Raw genomic sequence first — 22,210 nt, 5'->3', positions numbered from 1 at the left:
AATATATTAGCCCTAAATTTAGAGATGGGAGAACATCAAGGGTTCAGAGATCAAGAGTTTATCCTAATGAATATGGATCCGCATCAATGGAGTCACCTGTTCCCACATGCTCTCTTCCTTGTGCTGTTTGGTGTTGCCTTCTTGCAAGGGAAAAATCAGTGCTATGCAAACTCCTCTAGCATCTTTGGACAGATGGATAAACTGGTCTCCCCTATGTTTTTTTTTTCTTTTTGGTGGAGAGCCAGGGGGAGAAAGGGGAAAGGGCATTAGGCAGGATGGGCCAAGCTAAAATCCAGCAGTATGGGGTGGGATGTAAGAGGAAGCAATAATCAGCCCTATCCTCTGTACTGAAGCACAGAACCACTTGCGGGTGAGAGGATTTTACAAGCACACACACTTCATTAAAATATCTACTAGTCATCATGACCACATGGATGGTGTAAGCTCAGCCAATAGGAGAATCAGAACTATGTGCTTTGTGTGACCAATCACAACCAATGAACATAGCTCAAAATTTAAAAGTAATGTGTCACAATTTTGAGACATCCCACTGATAAAACAATTCTGAAATATTCTGGAGGATGTGGGGGTCAAATTATTAGTTACATGTTTCACCAACTTGAAAACAGGCAGTGTGTTTTGTTTTGAGGGTGGGAAAAATGAATGATACTTCACCGAAATCCACTAGATATTCTTAGCAGAGGGGAAACAGTATGAATTAGTATAAACAAGATATTTCCCATTACATTAAACAAAACAAAGAAAGAACAATTCAGCCTTTACAATGCTGTGATTCCATACAAAAACTGTTATACTTTGAGCCACTTGAATGGCTAAACTAAACATGACAAGTAAGGGCTAACTTGGTTCCCCTCTTTCCTACTTCAGCCCTGTCAAATGTAGGGAACCTAGAGATCAATACAAAAGTAACAAGCAAACTAAAGCTCCAAGGACTTCCACACCAGCAGACCCTGGCAGATCACATCTTCAAGAAGACAGGACTGTTCAGAAAGCTGCAAGCAAGGACTGTCTTTCCTGACCGGAAGATTACCATTGGTGATGTTGAAAAGTCAATAGTGGTCCTGGGGGATCCAGCCTACCCCTTGTTCCCCATGCTCATGAAGCCATACACTAGCCATCTTGGCAACACCAAGGAAAGATTCAACTATGAGATCAGCGGGTGCAGAATGACAGCTGAATGAGCTTTTAGGAGATTGAAGGGATTCTGGTGGTGTTAGAGCACAAGACTGCAGCTATTCTCTGAGTGCCCACAACAATCTTAAATTGGTTCTCGCCATGTCCTACAGCAATCTGTTCTCTACAAAACTGGCATGTTCTCTGCTGATATGGAGGTTCTTGCAGCTCTGTCAATACCGGAGGATAATGCGTCCTGTGCTTGCAACGCTTATGACAATAGTGCAGAACTGTGCAGGCTCCTAGCTTCTGTCCAATAGATTTTGAACAGTGAGGAGGGTTACATGGGCTTGTGGGATTTTTAAAAAAGGTGCAAAATTATGGGATATAGTTGATGTTAAGGGGATGGGGAAAGTTGCATGCTGGGAAGCTGACACCTTGGTTCCAGTCACCCCTGAGTTACTCGTTTCTGCCCTACCAGGTATTGCCAAAACTTCCCAAAGGCAGTGCTCTGGATGGTGGCATGTTGCACATCGGGGTACCTACTCATGATGCACCACACTGTGCACCAACACAAGCACACCCTGGTGAGTACATGCAGTGCCAATACAAGGAGTCAAGTATGTATGCACACAAGTGATATACTAACTGTGGTAGCTTTATGCCAATGTAACTTGCATTGGCAAAAGTTTGTATATAGATATACACTAACATACCAATGTTATGTTGAGGAAAGGGGCCCAGTCATAAAATCTTATCTACTCAAGGTCAGGAAAAGAGTCAATTCCAAATTGCCTAATACTGGTTCTTAGCTAAAGATAGCAATTGGCAATGACATCACTTGTTTGTTAAAGGGTATAGAAAGGTGAACTCTTAAAAAGGGCTAATTACTGTTATCTGCCTGACCAAACTGGAGCCCACCAACATGCGTTTGAGCACCCCTGGGTCTAGTCCTTTTGTGGGTATTCTGATCAAATGCGTATAAACGTGAGTTACAATATAGATGTACTAATTGCTTATTATTTAGTCTTTTAGACATGGTTACCGTAATTGCACTAATACCATTCAGCCCTTAGATTTCATAAAGGTATGGTTGAATTCGTGTTGTAGTAATACCCTGTATTATTAATAATAATTCCAACAATATGGCTACAGTTCAAATGAGAACAATAGGAAAATATTACTAGAAGTCTAAAAATGACTGCAGAGCTATCAACTATACTTTTCTACCCCATTCTCCTTCCTTTCCAATCCATTTCTTCTCTCACATTCTGCTACTTTGACTCCTTTTGTTACTCTTTGGCCCCTTACCCCTTTCCTATCCTCTTTGTTCATTTCCCGCTTTATTTTTGCCCCATCCCCTTTTCTTCCTTTCAATCTCTCCTCTCCCATTCTTCCCTTTTGTTCCTGCCTCCTTCCACCCCAATCAGTCTGTCTGTCCTCTCCCAATTTGCCTCTTTCGCTCATCCATTCTGTCCTTTTCATTTCTGCTATCAATGTAATATGAATGCTACCATAGATATCTGTAGATGTACCACCTAATTTTCAAAGGGAGATGCCAGTGTAAGCAGGGGGATGGTCCCGCTATTGTGGGGAACTTTCCAGGCTTATACACTACCCCGGTGAAGTGGTCTAGCGAAAGGATCTGAGTCCTTGCTCTCACTTCCTTTACCCAGAGACCTGCCTGACCTCCAGGGCTCCCCTTCCACTCTCCCATGTGGCAGAGTCCTCATAACCATAACAAGGCTGGGCCTGGGATTCCTGTGGGGGCTCGACCCCCAACCTTGTTGTGGTCACTTAGGGCCGGAGCTAGGGTGTCCCCACTCTGGGGAGCTCTCTCTGCACTGGATGCTTCCCTGACCCACTGATCATTACATACAGTTCAAAGCAAATACAATTTATTAAACAGCAATCAATTTTAAAAAATAAGAAAAAAATGTGAAAGGTTAAAGGAAAACACATCACCCCGCTCTGTGGCTCGGGGACATCACAACCAGCATCTCTGGAATGTCAGGGCAGTTCACAGTCTGTTCCTTACACGTCCCAGGCCTCCTTCTCAGGCCTTGGCTGTGCTGCAGGGATGCTGTGGGTCGGACACTTGCTCTGGTGGTGGCCACATGCTCTCAGGCTCTAGGGGGCAAGATCCTTCTTCCCAGCGTTGCCCCCGCCCCATCGGGGTTACCAATCCCCCTACGAGTCTGGCCTACAGAGCCTCTTGGCTGGGGGTGTCTCCCTGTGCTGGGCTCACTGCCCAGAGTCCCCCTCACTCTCCCCAGCTGCTCACCACACCCAGTTCCGGACTGCTCCAGCTCCAGCTCCAGCTCCACCACTCTGCCTCCAGCTCCACTGTGCCTCAGCATGGCTGCTGCTGCTCTGTCTCCAGCTCCCTGGGCTGATTCTCTGGCCCCTCTGGCTCTGGTTGCTACAGCTCTGCTCCCAGGGCAGGGTCTGCTCTGTGGGCTGCTTCTGTGACTCTGCTTCCAGCACTGACCTGCTTCCTGGGCTGGGCCCTCTGGCTGGCATGGTTCTGCTCCCCAGCTCAACTTGCACCCCTGCTCTCTCCTTAGCTCGGTCCCACTCTATCGGACCCAGGCAATTCCAGCTAACACAGAGAACAGGATCCTCTTGGCCTCCTGACTCCCTCATTAGCCTGCCCGCCCCCTCAATCAGGCTGACCTAGAACATTGGTCTCTCCCCATTGTTCCTGCGGACTGTCATTCTCAGGGTCCTGATTTCCCATCAGCCCTTCCCCTTTCCTTTGGTACTGGGAGCTAGCCAACCAAAACACCCCTACTGAGTTTTAGTAAGGGGACAGCAGTCCCCTTATACCAAGGCACCAACGATTTAGATGTCACAAAATAGAAAATTATTAAAGTCTTTAAGAAATGAGCAGATCTCCGGTTTAATATTTTATCTTTGCCCCATTCACTCTGGAACAGCTCCTCTTCCCATTATGAAACTATTTATTATTGTTAAGCTAGAGGAAACTGTCAAGACTTTTTCCTCCAGAATAGGAACCTCTATCTCTCTCTCTATTTAGCTGATACATTTCTGTAATTGCAAAGTTGTGTTTTAGAAAAAAAATCTTTATCTATAAGCTTGTTAGTATGTTCCAACAGTCCTAAGAAGCCGGAAAGAGAGAAAACAGCTTTCTAACCTCTTTTTTAAAAGATTTATTCTAACATAGTCAATCGCTTTATTTTTTCCAACAGCAGGATAATGTAGATTAGAGAGATAAATAAAGAACTGGGTGAGAAATCTGCTTAGAAACATGATACTAAAATGGCAAGGACATGTTGTGTATTGTATTATGGACTTCCGCACTGGGATTACAAAATACCATTTTTTACTATGGTTGTTTCTGACTTTCCTCTCATATGAGTGCTTTTAGTTGGATTAGCAAACCAATGTTCTGATCCCATCTGCTGTTTATCTCTATTGTGTACATTGCATTGACAGTTAAAACAACATCCCAGCTAGAGAAATGTGCCAAATTATATGAAAGCTTCTGTATATGGCAATTTGTGTTTGGCTGCTGGCCAAAGAAATGCCTGTAAAGCTCATCAACAACCGTAACACCTTGGATGCATGGTTGTTTTTTTTTAAGTATTACAGATATAATTTAGCTTAATGCATCTTTGCAGGATGCCAGCAAATACATGACAGTTTTTAAGATCACCACCATGTTGGAAATGAGAAAGAGTAGCTAATTCTCTCGTATATAAACTCAACAACAGACATTCCACATGAATAGAGTTAGAAAGTCCTTTAGGAAATTGTGCTGGTGCCTAACATTAAAATAACGGAGAGTTCAGTAAAGCAGGAATATTTAACTTGTGGAATTCACTGCAACAGGAAGTAATCAAGGCATTTTTTAACAGTTAATACACTTTAGGAGCATTTGTTGTGTAACACTTATTTCCACACAAGATAAGTGAATGGAAAATTAAACCTTACAGGTACATAGAAACTGGCATACCACATTAGACCAGTGGTCTCTCAATCCAGTATATTCTCCCTACAAATGGCCAATACAGGATGTTTCACAAAGGAGTGTACAGCCTCCATAACTGGCAATTATTGGCATACAGGAAAGTTTCTTTCCATATTGAGCAGCTAGTTAGTGGCCTTATGTCCTGAAACTTGCAAGTATATATCCCAAATAAGTTGCACTTATCTAATGTGACTTGTCCCATCTACTGAATTAAGCTTCATGACATAATCGAACAAGGGGCTCAGGAAGGAATTTTGCTTCATGTGTCATGGCATTGCAGTTTGTGTACATTATGAGGTGCTCTCAACTTCCTGTGAAACATCCAGTTTAGATGACTACCCAAAACAGGACACCAGTGCTCTTAAGTGCCCAAATCTCATAACAGTTGCTTAGTACAACTATGCAGTCTAATGCACTTGCACATCTCTTCTATTCTGCATTGCTTGGCATAAGGAATTGCTAGACAAGAAGCAGCCACTTGGCCCAAAAACACTTAAACCTGCTTCTTGGTTCTCTTTTGTAGTACCAGGGTGTTATCTTTTTGTGTGTGGCTACATTGTACCTATAGTGCAAAACCTCCCAAACACAACACACACATCTGCCAGAGTAGCTTTGTGACCCTCAAAAGTGGACAATTATTGTTCTAGCTATTTATCACACACCAGCCACCATATTACTTAGGAGCAGTGACCTTTTATGCCTCATCCCCAGTGAAAAACATCATTTTCCTTTGGCCTCAGTGTTATAGAGTTTAAGGCCAGAAGAGATCATTATGATAATTTAGTCTGACTTCTGGCAAAACACAGGCCACAGGACCCCACTCGGTAATGTGTCCATTAGTCCCATAAGTTTTTTGAGCTATAGCATATCTTTTTGAAAGATATCCAGGCTTGATTTAAAGATTTCAAATGATGGAGGGTCCACCCTCAGTATGTTATGCTAACGGTTTATTACCCTCACTTAAAATTTTTCAGCTTATTTCTAGTTTGAGTTGTCTAACCTCAGCTTCCTGCCCTTGGATCTCACCTGCCTTTCTCTGATAGATTAAAGAGCACTCTATGATCAAGAATCTTTTCTCCATGTAGGTACTCACTGTTCCGTTATTTCAGGTTCAGTCTGTCTACTCAATACTTGGGGTCTACTTCATCGATCTATAAGATGACATCAGCCTGCTCCTAACTGCGATAGAGGCTTGAAAACCAGTCATAAATGTCAGCCTGGGAGAACATAGCATAATTGTAATTGAGAATACCTTTTCTTTGAAAAATTCTTCATGAGTATTTGTTCCCCATTTAGAGAAATCCAAAATCCAGACCCTTTCTGAATATTGGAGTTTGCTATTAAATGCTTAGGTATAGCATTAAAAATCTGTAGGCTGTTAAAGAATTTTGCAAAGCTGATCTTCTATAAAATGTTTATGGAGTAAGGAATATTTTGAATATTCAATACTGAACTATAAATAGTTGCTTATAAGTAAACTGTTGGCTCATTTGAATTACTGCATCAAATAGCTCTGGGATTGAAAGTTTTATACAGAACATATATAAACCTGAATATGCCCTTCAGTTTAAAAGTCATTTTCTGCATGCTACTAGTTCAATAACTAGTAACCTATGCAATGTGGAGTATAAGGCTACATTTCCCTTAAGATGAATTAGCTTTGTTGCATGATTAATCAAACCGAGGGAATGGGGGACGAGGGGAAATCAGAAAGCATATTGCTGTGTGGTTCTCAGACTTCTAATTTGTGTAATGGAGCCATTTGGATAATTAAGATCAGTACAAGTAATTTAACTAAAGTGCAATCTACAGGACAGATTATCTGGCAATTTACTTGTTTCTCTCATTTTTATCTTGTTTTTCTCGTTAGTTATTTATATATACACATGACTAAGTAGTTTAAAAGCTTCCATTCCAAGACAAATTATACACAAAACAGGCAATACATAGCTTCTATAGGAGAAGGCGGTGCGGGCAAACTGGCTACACATTGGCTTCTAAGGCTCTTGTTTGTGAGTGGACTCAGTTCTTTCCCTGAACTGACTGGCATGAAGGATGGTGATGTAGGTGGACTCTGGGAAGGGCTACTGGAGACTTGATTACACCAGTACAGTGACCTCAACACTGCCCACAAGCGGCAAGGAGGAACTGTAGCTGCTACTGCAGCCAACTGGAATAGCTACATTGCAGCCCTATAGCTGGCCACAGTTGGTGAGCTGTATTTCATTGCCTCCTGTACATGATGCTCCATAAACAGCAGTTGCATCTTTGTTTAATAAAAGAGTTGATCATTTAGTGTCAGATTCTTACATCCTTATTTACAGCGAGTATCATGAGCGATTGCCACAGATGTCAATGGCACTGCTGATGGAGCAAGGGGCTATCCATCACGAGTATGAATACAGTATTGGAATTTGGCCTTAATACATCTGAAATGCAAGGAGAGCCCTAGCAGCAGACTGTCCTTTTGGATACATTCTAAGTAATACAAGGCATTGTGCATTTGTCAGAGAAAATAGTATGCTATAGCACTGAATTCAGCAGAAGAAATTAATCTCATATTAATTGTGGAATGTAGAGTTGTATATTCTACATTTCTTACCAGAAGACTACATATGACCAACATTAATACATTTGTAAAGCATATAGGAAACATTCTGCATTAGAAAGACTAGCTAAAGCTAGTTTAAAATGAAATTTAAATGTATGATATGTCTGTTTGCTAAAAATATAAGAGCAGCTGATAATCCAGTCATTAATATCTTTTAAATGTTTGCACTGAGCTGGCTTGACACTTCCATGAGATGGCTCAAATGTCCCCTGCTTTCTGAAATAGGGTGCATTTCTACAGTAAGACGACAGGTTACATTGGAGACCCAAATAATACATGGTGTTGGTAAACAATGAAACGCAGGAATAGTCAGACACTGTATTACAGGTTTGATTTTATGAAGCTGAGTGCTTTTTGCAAGATGCTGAGTTCAGGGTACTAAGTATCATGCAGGGTTGGATTATCTCTTAGCTGAACAGGATGTATATTTTGTTGCCCAAATTCTAAAAATGTACATGAACTACACCAGTTACCAGTTACTCCATGCAGTTCAAAAATTCAGCACCTCGTCAAGCTAATGAATCCTTTAATGCTACCGGCTTCAGGCTAGCATCTGTAGTTCCACCTAGCCTAACAGTAATATTTGTAATGGTCTGCTATTAAATATATTGTACACAGCTGCTTGCTGCATCTTGAAATGTTATTTACACTGTTGTGAAAGAGGGAGAAAATTGCTTGCATGATCATTGCTGGCAAATTTTCCTTGTTGTTATCAAAACTATTACTTATGGATATTGTCCTATATCTGGCAAAACAGGTGCACACATACAAAATGAGAAATGACTGCCTAGGAAGGAGTACTGCGGAAAGAGATCTGGGAGTCATAGTAGATCACAAGCTAAATATGAGTCAACAGTGTAACACTGTTGAACAGACACACACACACACACAGAGCAAACATAATTCTAGGACGTATTAGCGGGAGTGTTATAAGCAAGACACAAAAAGTAATTCTTCTGCTCTACTCCACGCTGATTGGGCCTCAATTGGAGTATTGTGTCCTGTTCTGGGCACCAGATTTCAGGAAAGATGTGGACAAATTGGAGAAAGTCCAGAGGAGAGCAACAAAAATGAGTAACGGTCTAGAAAACACGACCTAGGAGGGAAGATTGAAAAAAATGGGTTTGTTTAATCTGGAGCAGAGAATACTGAGGAGGACATGATAATAGTTTTCAAGTATATAAAAGACTGTTACCAGGAGAGGGAGAAAAAATGTTCCTGTTAACTGCTGAGGATAGGACAAGAAGCAATGGGCTAAAATTGCAGCAAGGGAGGTTTAGGTTGGACATGAGGAAAAACTTCCTAACTGTCAGGGTGGTTAAACACTGGAATAACCAAGGGAGGCTGTGGAATCTCCATCACTGGAAATTTTTTAAGAGCCAGTTAGACAAACACCTGTCAGGGCTGGTCTAGATAATACTTAGTCCTGCCATGAGTGCAGGGGACTGGACTAGATGACCTCTCAAAGTCTCACCCAGTCCTATGATTCTATGATTTTATGTAATTTATTAAGTTCTTTCCCCGCTTTCATTTAGTGATTTTTAAGGACCTCATCCTCTAGACATTTACTATAGTGCTTACTAGTCTGAGCAGACTTCAATGGATAGTCTATACAGCAAATGAACAGCCACGGCTGGCCTGTGCCAGCCAACTTGGGCTGCGGGACTGTTTCTTGAAACTACTCGTGGTAGTCAACACTATGTTGGACAGTGAGTCTTTGGAGGATTAGACCTCTATATTTTAAGAATAATCAAAATAAGATGGGATACCAGGCAACTCTTATATTTTCCAAAGTACTGTGCATCTGATGCTTCCCTAAGAAGAGCACTAAGCTGTTTATAGCTCATATTTCAAGCACTGGAAGCACGAGGCAATATCAGAAAAATCCAGCTGGTGACTAGGGACATGCATTTGGGTTGTCAAAAGAGAGAAAAAATTCTAGCTAGGAGCTGGGAGTGTATATTTGGGCTTTGAAGCATCAGTCACAGCAGAAGTAATAAAGATCTAACTGACAGCACAGCTTCGACAGTGTGCCACATGTGCATATATGCCTGAACTGGAACAATGCCACAGCTTGGAGAGTGCACCTGTGCCATTCACGCTGTGCTGCACGGATTCAAAACCTTCCATTCCAAACACTACATTTAGCAGGTTTTAAACTCAGCAAGACAAATTTTCTGTGAGCTTTGGAACATCACACTTTAAAAAATAAAAACCCATCTAAACATTTTTACATGGTAGGTCGAGTTCCCAATCAGCTTATATTGTCCTAAGAGTTGGGTTGATTTTGGATGCTGCTTTGCATTTTGAGGTCTATACAATCTGACTTTAAAAACCATAGGTTTTATGATCTTATGTTTTTAATTTAGCTTACTGATTTTTTTATTAAGCAAGAGTTTAAAAAATGAAGACATGCAATATTCATAGCACATTAGCAATGAAAACACTGGCTCACTCCATATTTTACAATAGGTCTATAGCAGTGATGCCCAACTTTGAAAAGCTGGACTGTCATTTATGGTGACATTAGAAATTGTATTATGATGTTGCACAGTCAGGACCTAACATCATGATGAACACATTGCAAAGTGATGTCAGAGATAAACACCCTGGATATGTCTACACTGCAATCATGAGGAGTGATTGCAATTCATGTAGACATCCTGAGCTAGTTTTGATCTAGCTAGCTTGGGTAGTGGAGTAGTAAAGCCATGGCAGCACCTGCTACTTGCCCAAATTGCTTATACAGCCTGCAGTGAAACCTTTGCTGCCAGCTCTAGTACCCGAGCTAGCTAGATTAAAGCTAACTCAGGTATGTCCATACAAACTGCAACCACACCCAGTGATTGCAGTGTAGACATACTCCATTATCTGATAGGTCTGCATCTTCCTGTGGTGCAATTTTTTCCTCTCATTTTTTGACACTCCATGCTATCTACATTTTATTTATTTGAGGCCCAGGCGAGGTGCTGTGCAAACACGTAGGAAGAAATGGTCCCTTACACACAGAACTTACCAAGTTTGTTGAAGGTGGTATACAAACATGCTCTATTTTAAGGGAAACTTGAAGAGTTTGGGTTTGCAAGAAACATTTGGCCTGGGGGATGTTCCACTTTGAAATACTGTTTTTTTTAAACTCTGAATGGTACTATCTGTTTCACAAAGCACCAAGAAAACTACAGCACACAAGCAGTATAGGTATAATATATATTACAAGAAAAATGCAAGGAAAAACTTCCAATTTCTTCCAAAATTTCCCAATTTCTGTCATATTCTATAATTCATTGATAAGATGGAAAAAGACTTTCATGCTACAAGAACTGAACCAGAGTAATACTTGCCTTGCTGCAGGAAAAGTACAGTATGAGACCAAATGGATCAACATCTGGGGTCTACAACTCCACCAATACTGCAGACTGACCAAATACTGAAATTAATTCTGAAACCTCCTAGAGAGGCTCTCATCTCATTTTTATGTCTTCATCCTTCTCAGGGCAAATATGTTGCAAGTATAGGTTTCCTTCCACTATTTTGGCACTTACACTTCTGAGCTTAGGTTGAAGTGGGAACTTCAGGGGAGAATAGTTAAAAAGAAATAAGCTAAGTTCAACTGGAGTTGAGTGCCATACTTACTACATATCAGTTAGGGTGCCCATTGGTATATATGAAGCTAGGTAACTGCTATTATTACTCTATTGTGTGCTGTACTCTCTACATTACTGAGGAGCCCCCACTCTCCTGCTGGTAATAGCTCAATTTAAGTGATCACTCTCCTTACAGTGTGCATGATAAACACCCATTTTTTCATGTTCTGTGTGTATATAAATCTCCTCACTGTATTTTCCACTGAAGGCATCCGATGAAGTGAGCAGTAGCTCACGAAGGTTTATGCTCAAATAAATTGGTTAGTCTCTAAGGTGCCACAAGTACTCCTTTTCTTTTTGTGTCTAGGAGGTCCTCCACGCTGAAGAGCATAGACTCATAGAATCATGGAATATCAGGGTTGGAAGGGACCTCAGGAGGTCATCTAGTCCAACCCCCTGCTCAAAGCAGGACCAATCCCCGATTAAATCATCCCAGCCAAGGCTTTGTCAAACCTGACCTTAAAAACTTCTAAGGAAGGAGATTCCACCACCTCCTTAGGTAACCCATTCCAGTGCTTCACCACCCTCCTAGTGAAAAAGTTTTTCCTAATATCCAACCTAAACCTTCCCCACTGCAACTTGAGACCTTTACTCCTTCTTCTGTCATCTGCTACCACTGAGAACAGCCTAGACCCATCCTCTTTGGAACCCCCTTTCAGGCAGTTGAAAGCAGCTATCAGATCCCCCCCCATTCTTCTCTTCTGCAGACTAAATAATCCCAGTTCCCTCAGCCTCTCCTCATAAGTCATGTGCTCCAGCCCCCTAATCATTTTTTTTTGCCCTCCACTGGATTCTTTCCAATTTTTCCACATCCTTCTTGTAGTGGGACGCCCAAAACTGGACACAGTTCTCCAGATGAGTCTCACCAATGCCGAATAGAGGGGAATGATCACGTCCCTCCATCTGTAGGCAATGCTCCTTATACTGCCCAAAATGCTTTTAGCCTTCTTGGCAACAGGGGCACACTGTTGACTCATATCCAGCTTCTCGTCTACTGTAACCCCTAGGTCCTTTTCTGCAGAACTGCTGCCTAGCCACTCAGTGCCTAGTCTGTAGCAGTCCATGAGATTCTTCCATCCTAAGTGCAGGACTCTGCACTTGTCCTTGTTGAACCTCATCAGATTTCTTTTGGCCCAATCCTCTAATTTGTCTAGGTCCCTCTGTATCCTATCCCTACCCTCCAGCATATCTATCACTCCTCCCAGTTTAGTGTCATCTGCAAACTTGATGAGGGTGCAATCCACGCCATCCTCCAGATCATTAATGAAGGTTTTGAACAAAACCGGCCCCAGGACCAACCCTTGGAGAACTCCGCTTGATACCAGCTGCCAACTAGTCATGGAGCCATTGAGCACTACCCGTTGAGCCCAATGATCCAGCCAGCTTTCTATCCACCTTATAGTTCATTCATCCAGCTCATACTTCTTTAACTTGCTGGCAAGAATACTGTGGGAGATAGTATCAAAAGCTTTGCTAAAGTCAAGGAATAACACATCCACTGTTTTCTCTTCATCCACAGAGCCAGTTATCTCATCATAGAAGGCAATCAGGTAAGTTAGGCATTACTTGCCCTTGGTGAATCCATGCTGACTGTTCCTGATCACTTTCAGTTCACTGCTAAAGTTAGAGTGAAACAGACAGGAAATTTAATACAGAGTGAAACTACATAGAGAAAACTTTTATACTTTGTTCTTTCCTGTTTTCCTTAATCAAATAACAGGTCATTCAGTCAAAGTATATTTCCAGTATACAAAAGAAGTTGAACATACCTATCCCATGTTATAAACTTCTAAAAAGTAATACAGATTCCACAGATAATTAGAGTTTTGAAACTTTTTTTTATATATGGGTCCACTCTGCATGAATCACTAGAGGCTCAATCCCGCATCATGGAAGTTTAATACTACAGTTGTGACAAAGGTGATAAAGAAGCAAAGCCATTCACCTTATTGAGATAAAATATTTGACAGTGGATCAGATGGGGTACTGGATGGAGTTACATCTGAGGCAGTATCATAAATAGATGTGATTTGATATGGTACATGGTACTCGTTCATTCACTGCCACATTGTCAAACCTATTGTATTATAGGCAGTACTTCTATCACAAGCAGTGGGTAGGAAGTGATGTTCTACCTGTAAGAATCTCTGAAGAGATCCCCGATTAGAAATTGGCTTTCTGACAGAGGGGGGCATGACTTTAAATGGGATTTTAAAAGGATTTTTAAATGTGCCTTGTGGAAGTACACACACAGAGACACAGAAATTTTGGGCACCTGATTTATCTTACACACCTTTTAACACAATTCTGTTGGTTGCTTTTTCTGCTACAACTCCATTCTTGCACTTCCTCAGTATGCAAGTTACATAAATTTACTCACTGGTTCAGATTTGCCAGCATGTAAATTGAACTTAGGCTTGTCCTCGTAATTGGGCCTTGAGTGTCCTCCTCTCCTTTGTCACACAGAGAAAGAAACACTCACATTTGGAGCTCCTTCTTTCCTGACAATGCAGAAGCTGTGATGATACCCTGACATCTAATAACATTACTCTTTAATGATAATGATTTTGTTTCCTATTGTGTATTATCTTTAATATTTTTGGATATTTTCATGTATGTTTTGTATTTTTTATTATGATTATGTGGGTATTAAAAGAGGTAACAGCAATCATTGTGGTTTGCTAATTTGGTGGTTGCTGTGACAACTAGATTGTACTTTCTCAATATGTATTGATGCAGCAATAAGAAGTTTAAAACATACTTTTTCTTTAGAGTAGGCTTAAATTTGATCAGTTTAAGAGCCTAGTATGTGATAACAATATGTCCCAAACCTAAGAAGCATAACAGACTGAAAGTCTTATGGACACAGACAAAACCATAAAGGCTGAGCCCAGAGAATGCCCCAGTAAAGAAGGAACTGGGGAATCAGACAAGTCAGATTTATGCCATATAAAGCCACAGTTTTAACATCAAGATGTTAAAATCCATTCCCTGCTTTACTGGAACCCAGTAAAGCCCTCTAAATAAAGGAGTAATGAAATGAAAAGTTCCATTCCTTGTCATTTAGCCACTCAATTTTGAACTCACTGAAGCTGAATACCCAGAAAAATGTGCAATAGGAAATAAAGAGAGAAAAAAGGGGAAGGGGGATGGGATGGAGGATTAGATTTACTAACTTCCTGGCTTTTCCTGTGAGATCATGTTTGAGATTGTGTTGGGGATGGCGTTTCAGAGAACTGCTGTTACAGTAGTGACATGACAATATAACTGCACAATATATGTCAGTGAAAGTGACTTATGAAGAAGTCACTGTGATAAAACAAACACATTTTAAGGAAAACAGCAGTATGAAAATCAGGAGGTGAGACTCAAGTACAAGCATAAATAGAGCATAAAATATTGTGATGTGTTCCAGTCTCTGTGCTGCACTGTGGTGGGTTCCTGTCTGTGTGCTGCATTCGTAAGTGAAATGAGCTCCTCGGCCTACATGGTAGAGGGAAAGACTGTGCAGGGATGCAGCTGGAGGGGCTTACTTAAATCTGTGCCATTATGCAATGCTGTCAAACAAAAAACACATGCATTCTTTTTTCCATTTGGGAGACAGTACTGAATCCTGTGCACAAGGCTTCAGTATCCATCTGCGTGTAATGGATAAAGCAGTTCTTAAAAATGGTTTGTCACATCCACAAGGCTTAAACTAGGCCCAGGGTCTCCAAAAGTTACTAAACTCATTAGTCAATTCTAGCCCTCATTTCACTACAGATGTGCTAGATAGGTATTCAAAAAAATGGGGAAAAATTATTCTGTTTTTCCCAGATGAAAACCATATTCACAAATTATGTGTGCAATATCCACCTGTAGAGGGCAGTGGTGTCCGATTTCCACAAGAGTATGTGTGACCTCTACTGGCTAAACATACAAGCTACATTATAGGCATGTCTAATTTGGATATAATCATATTGCTCTTCAGTGGCTGCTGATAAAATCCCCACTCCTACAAAGCTGGTCAAAATTATTTCCTTACCTATACTATACTCCATGAAAGAGCAAGTCATTTTGTTTTTACCTTTTCTGAATTACTTAAAGATAGACAAACATGTTCTACTCCAACTCCCCCCCTCCCCGGCCAACATCTGAAATTGGGTGGATTACATCTAATGTTGCCACCGAACCAGTTATTTAGTGGATCAATTACAGCGGTGACATGAATGCAAGGTGTAGCCAAGCAGGAACAATCAACATTCCTTTAACGATGAAAAATTAAATTAGGCTACCACAGTGTATATGGAGGAAATAATCTTTAGGGATAGGCCTTAAGTCTCAGTTCACCTTGATGTGACCATATAATGAGCATTATTAAGTAAACCCAGAGCACAAGTGCTGGCAAGCAAGTGTATTTTACTAAGAGAAGTCAACTAGACACTTAAAACTAAAGGCTCTTTTGAAATTGTGAGTGGGCCTGAATGCGCTGGTGGAGTTTTTCATTACTGTTGTATGCAGGTGGCCATCCTACCATTTCTCATTTTACAGATGAGGAATCATCATCAGATTATCTTTAACTGGGTGGAAACTGCATTTTATCTTTTGGATGAAGACATGCTTGTCTTTTGGGGCTTCACAGGAATATGGGTTCATAGAATATGAAAAGGAACCTCAGGAGGTCATCTAGCCCAACCCCCTGCTCAAAGCAGGACCAATCCCCAATTTTTGCCCCAGATCCCTAAATGGCCCCCTCAAGGATTGAACTCACAAACCTGGGTTTAGCAGGCCAATGCTCAAACCACTGAGCTATACCTCATACCATGCTGCTGTTGCACATATTTGTGTTCAGTACAAATAAAACTGCTGTAACTGGTAAAGAAGAGTTCATATGGTTATAGGGATAGAAATAAATACAAATAAGTATCTGTGTTCTGCAGGTGGTTATAGACTCCTCTGCTTTTCAGTGGCTGAACTGGAGAATTGGGTTAAGCTTTAGGGCATGAGCACAGTAGCTTTTTGTATTTATTTTGTATAATCTATTTTTTCCCTCTCTTCTTAATCTTTGTTTACTTGCCTGGCTTTCCTTCAGGGCCTCTTTTCTGCTGCTCCATGTTGGTTTTTGCTCTCTCATGTTGCTTATTGGAGTGAAGATATGAAAGGAGAATAAAAAGGGCATTTTAATCAATGAACTATAGTTTGATCAAAGTGTCATTATTATTATGTTGAAAGTGTTTTTATTTACAATTGGACTCAGCTGGACTTTTGAATGCATGCAGAACATAGTCATATTTTCATGGAAAAGCAAACTTTGAATCCCAACTGTATTTGATCAAGACCTCGCTTTAATCATAGATCACAACAAAATCTTACATATATACCAGTGCATGTTTCTGTACAACAGCTAATCTTTCTATGTGACCTAAATGTTTAAGATGGAAGGGAATAGCTTTTCTCCACTACAGAACATAAGCATGTGTCAGCATAGCAAGTTACACTCTGAACACAGGTTGAAAAAGAACACATAATGAAAATTTTTAAGTACTAAACATTAGCATTGGTGGGGCAAAGGAGGAGGAGAAGAGAAAACAGAGTGGGAGCTGACACTGACTGGGCAAGGAGACTGGATCTGAGAGCCAGAAGAGAGAGTGGAAGAAGATGAGGGGGGAGGGAGACAGATGTGATGAGGAGTCAGGGTGTGGGGGAAGAACTGGGATGGGCTGGACAAAGAGACTGGGACATGGGAGCAGGGGAATACTGAGACTGTACAAGGAGTATAGTAAGGGAGACTGGGAGTGGGAGAGAGACAGACTGGATGGGGAGCCAGAATGGGAGGGCACTGAAACTTGCTAGGTAAGGACTGCATGAGAATCCTGAGGAGTGGAGACAGGGACTGGCTAGGTGTAGAGAATGTATTTGGGATGATGAGTTATGGATGGGGAAGTTAGAGGACAGGGACAGAGGCAGGGTTTGAGCAAGGTGCAGGTACTGAGGCACAGGGCTACACATTGAGCAATGAGGAGAAGACAACATATTGAAGTGAGCATTATACATTCTGTACACTGAATGAGGCAGGGGTACTGTGGAAAAATAGCGTATGATAATGTAATTAAAGACTGGCATACTGCCAAATTAAGATTGCCTTGACAACCTTAATTCTGGAATTTCCTAATTTTTGAGTCCTTAATGTTCTTTTAACATTTATATGTATATTTAATGCATACATAGAACATAAGACTAGCCCTGGATCAAACAGCATCAAAGAGAATCCCAAGTTTCGATTCTAGAATCCTACATGTTTTTCATAGTATCCAAGACAGCTTAAAACTGTTACAACTAAAATAGGCTTTCATATACCATGTGGTTAAATATTTTATTTTGATATCTTTGTCTCTCATTGCTCAAGAATTAAACTAAGCTTCCTCCTTTCCAAATCTTTGTGTTGGACCCCATAACAGAATAACAGGCCACCCCAGGCTTGGAGTCATGGCTCCTGTATATCAGGTCCCAAGAGAGGAAACAGTTCTAGTTTCAGCCAGGAAAAAAAAAAAAAAAGGACAGCTCCTCTCAGCCACAAATTCCCCCAAGCCTCCAGAATATACATAGGCTGACTTTCTTCCACCTACCTCAAGTGGCCACAAAGGGTTGTTTCATTTGGGCACAGGCCAAAGTCTGGAAGCTCAGGTAGTCCTTAAGGGCAGTGGTTCCCAAACTTGTTCCGCCGCTTGTTCAGGGAAAGCCCCTGCTGGGCCGGGCAGGTTTGTTTACCTGCCGCGTCTGCAGGTTCGGCCAATTGTGGCTCCCAGTGATCACGGTTTGCTGCTCCAGGCCAATGGGAGCTGCTGGAATCGGCGGCCAGCACGTCCCTCGGCCCGCGCTGCTTGCAGCAGCTCCCATTGGCCTGGAGCAGCGAACCGCGGCCAGTGGGAGCAGCGATCGGCCGAACCTGCGGATGTGGCAAGTAAACAAACCGGCCCGGCCCGGCAGGGGCTTTCCCTGCACAAGCGGCGGAACAAGTTTGGGAACCACTGCTTAAGGGCAAGGGAATTTAACCTCTTCCTCGTTCACATAAGGATGGAAAGGAGTACTTGTGGCACCTTAGAGACTAACCAATTTATTTGAGCATGAGCTTTCGTGAGCTACAGCTCACTTCATCAGATGCATACCGTGGAAACTGCAGCAGACTTTATATATACACAGAGAATATGAAACAATACCTCCTCCCACCCCACTGTCCTGCTGGTAATAGCTTATCTAAAGTGATCATCAGGTGGGCCATTTCCAGCACAAATCCAGGTTTTCTCACCCTCCACCCACCCACACAAATTCACTCTCCTGCTGGTGCTAGCCCATCCAAAGTGACAACTCTTTACATAATCAAGCAGGACAGTGGGGTGGGAGGAGGTATTGTTTCATATTCTCTGTGTATATATAAAGTCTGCTGCAGTTTCCACGGTATGCATCTGATGAAGTGAGCTGTAGCTCACGAAAGCTCATGCTCAAATAAATTGGTTAGTCTCTAAGGTGCCACAAGTACTCCTTTTCTTTTTGCGAATACAGACTAACACGGCTGTTACTCTGAAACACATAAGGATGGAGTATGTGCACCCTATCACAGACCAACTTAGCAGATCATACAGTTTGGTATAGTGAACTGCTAGATCCAAAATGCACTTGCAAATTTTAAGAATTTGGATATACAATATTTTCATGCTGTTTCATCTGAAAACATGGCAAAATTCTGCAGCAGATTTAGTGTAATAGTCCCCTTTTCCTCACTGCATGGAAATCAGGGATATCAGTAGGGTATCCTGAATCAGGGTACCATAGGAGTGTCGTCACTTCTGGAAACATATCTAGAAGGCATCGCATCTGGGTATGCTGTCATAGTACCAAACAAATAGGACTCCTGCCCTAGGTAGCGTTTTCAGAAGTCACATTGTTAATGAACATATTTACTCACAATTCCACTGCATTTCTAACAATACCTGCATGCTGGAAGAAAATTATCTTTTTTTCAAGTATCATGTTAGATACCAAAACACCAGTGTGTTTGAAGCTACTATAGTTAGTTTATCTAAATGTGTTCAGCCTGTGTCTAAGTGAAATCCAGATAAGCCACAAAATCACTGCAAAGCATCTCATGCTTCAGAGACTAAACTGAATCAATGCAGGGATTGAGCAGGTGATTTCTCCCTAATATTAACTAACTTCTCTATTGCAGTAGTGCACTAAATCCACAATCAGGCTGGATCCCAATGTGCTAGGCAAAAATACACGACCATGCATGCCCCAAAGAATGTACAGTATTACACAGCTGGCCAGGTCCATTATAGGGTGTTTTCACCTCCATTTTAAACATCGGCTATTGGTCACTGCCAGAGGCCATCTCTTCCCCTGAGCTGGGCCAGCAGGCCTTCTCTGTTCACATATTAGTGTTGTGTTTAAAAACAAAACAATTTTTTTCAGATAAATAAATGGAATCCACATTTTCTTATTACTAGAGCACAAAAGGAGAGTTGAAGTATTTCTTCTGGAGCTAAGCTGAGAGATTCCCTCCTGAACTGCTAAATTCTGCTTGGGGCCACACACAGGGACAGGACAGGTAGCCCATATCTCAACACCTTCCATATTTATTAAGTGAACACAAAGTTATGTGTCTGTCTCCTTTTCTTTTCTCTTGTCAGCAGGATGAGGTCTGTTAACTTAAGGCTTGTCTACACAGTCAATTTGCAGCAAGCCAGGGTGGGCAAATGTACAGTGCCCTAGCCTGCCATGCGCTAACTGGTTGTACACTCCCTGCTACCTGTTGGACACAGCAATAGGTCAAAGCACACTACAGATCTTTCAGTGACTGGTAGTGGGGTTCACCCAGTCAGTATGGCAGGATATGCGCTGTACAGTCACGCCCTGTTTAGCCATGCCCTAACTGGCCATGTAGACAAGCCCATATATCCATATACATGCACACAATTGGGGTTTGTTCTCGTGGAGGGTGATCTTGGAAATCTAGGCCTAGCAATGGAGTTTGCATCTTGCCCAGAAACCACTGAGGTTCATGGTGGAGCTTATTCCTTCCCGGATTGAGTTCCTGATTTATGGACTGTTCGGTGTGAAAGCCCAGCCTTCTGCACACACAGCTTTCTTAAGTGAATGCCGATCACTCCTTTCAAAGAAACAGAATGTTTAATTTTGGCCTGTTGACACTGACATTCAGATATCTGCATTTTATGTAAATATAAACAGAAAAGAAATGTATCTGTTGTTTTGTACATATTTGTCCAATCTATCTTCCCCAGTGGTAATAGTTAATGAAAAATCCCCCTCTATTAATTAAACATTCAGAACAATGCAGTTTGTTGCTGGCAGCCACTTATATGGAATAATCTTATATGCATCAGAAGCTTCTATCTCTGTGTTTAATTGCTTTTTTATTTCCCTTACTCCAGAGCACTTTTTGAAAATCTCTCCTGACCTTTCATGATGCTTTTGCATTTCATGCAGCTTCAGTTAAGAAATGTTTAATTACTAAAATAATCACTTTTGCTTTTTAATCCATTTATACTTTTCTAGTTCACTCTTGTCCTTCTGCTGTAATTCCTGCTGATTGCAGTGATGCCTATTTTAAGGTGAAATTGATCTCTCTCAGACTCATAGGGTGACTTCTTCATAATTATGGGTCACTCCCGAGTCTAGTAGATACTCCAATCAAGCACCTGCCAAGGCAAAATCAAGTTCTACAGGATTGTCATCAGCTTTTGTTTCCCCCTCTTCTCTCTAGAGGCCCAGATTCAGTAAGGTATGAAAGCATATACCTATCGTTAAGCACACAGGTAGTCTCACTGCAGTCACTGGAATTGCAGACATGCTTAGTCAGGGGCCAAAACATTTCTCACCAAAACAGGAATCGCATAAGGAGGCCAGAACTGAAACAAATAAGGATTTATGTTTTCCTGAGGTCTTTGTTCAGTGCCCAATCCTGCAAACCATATTTACAAAGGGCAATATTGACTCCTCAGGGGTGTGATCCATGCCCGCTGAAGTGAACAGGAGGTTTTTCATTGGCTTTTGTTGGTTTTGGACTAGGCTTTGAGCAGACCCATGGGGACAGACTATTCACTCAGCTACACTGGTATAAGTCTGCAATAGCACTGACAAACAGAATTATTCTGGATTCACACTGGTGTCACTGACAGCAGAATCTGGCTAATTAATAAGAATGAAATGACAATGTGAAAGTTATAGATTGAAAAATCATAGTCATCCAGGTTAGATAAATGAGGGACGGCTTGGTTACCTTGTCTGATCCTCAAAAAGAACAATACTTGTGGCACCTTAGAGACTAACAAATTTATTTGAGCATAAGCTTTCTCGGGTTCGCTAAGGCAACTCTGTGCCGCAAATTCCCCTGGCGCGGTAATGCGGGAGGGGGCATGGTGGAGCCAAGTTCCACTGCACCTGATTTTCCACTCACATAAAGTCCGCCAGTACCACTGGCTTCGACTTGTGAGGGCTCAGAATTACAGGGGCTTCAGCATTCGACGTGAGCATGTTCTGTGCATCTTTTTTTGCAGAAACAACAAAAGAAAGAAAATCCTCAGGATTGGTTTGTAACCCTATGAATCAGCCCGGGTAAGGGGCAGCACATAGTTGCACTGTCCTAGGAACACGGAAGGCACCAAACTCTAACTCAAGAATGATTTGGTCCCTCCATTCTCCTTGCTGCATGGGGAAGTGAGCGATGCAGGTCCTTTTGCTAACACAATCTACCGTCCTCTGCACTGCTCAGCTCCCGTACACCTCCACAAAAGAGGCAGCCTGATGGCAATTCTTCTCACTCATGTTCAG

The sequence above is a fragment of the Caretta caretta genome, chromosome 1, assembly GCF_965140235.1.
Source record: "Caretta caretta isolate rCarCar2 chromosome 1, rCarCar1.hap1, whole genome shotgun sequence".
Taxonomy (NCBI): Eukaryota; Metazoa; Chordata; order Testudines; family Cheloniidae; genus Caretta; species Caretta caretta.
The sequence above is the reverse complement of the archived record's forward strand: the minus strand, read 5'-3'. Positions refer to the sequence as shown.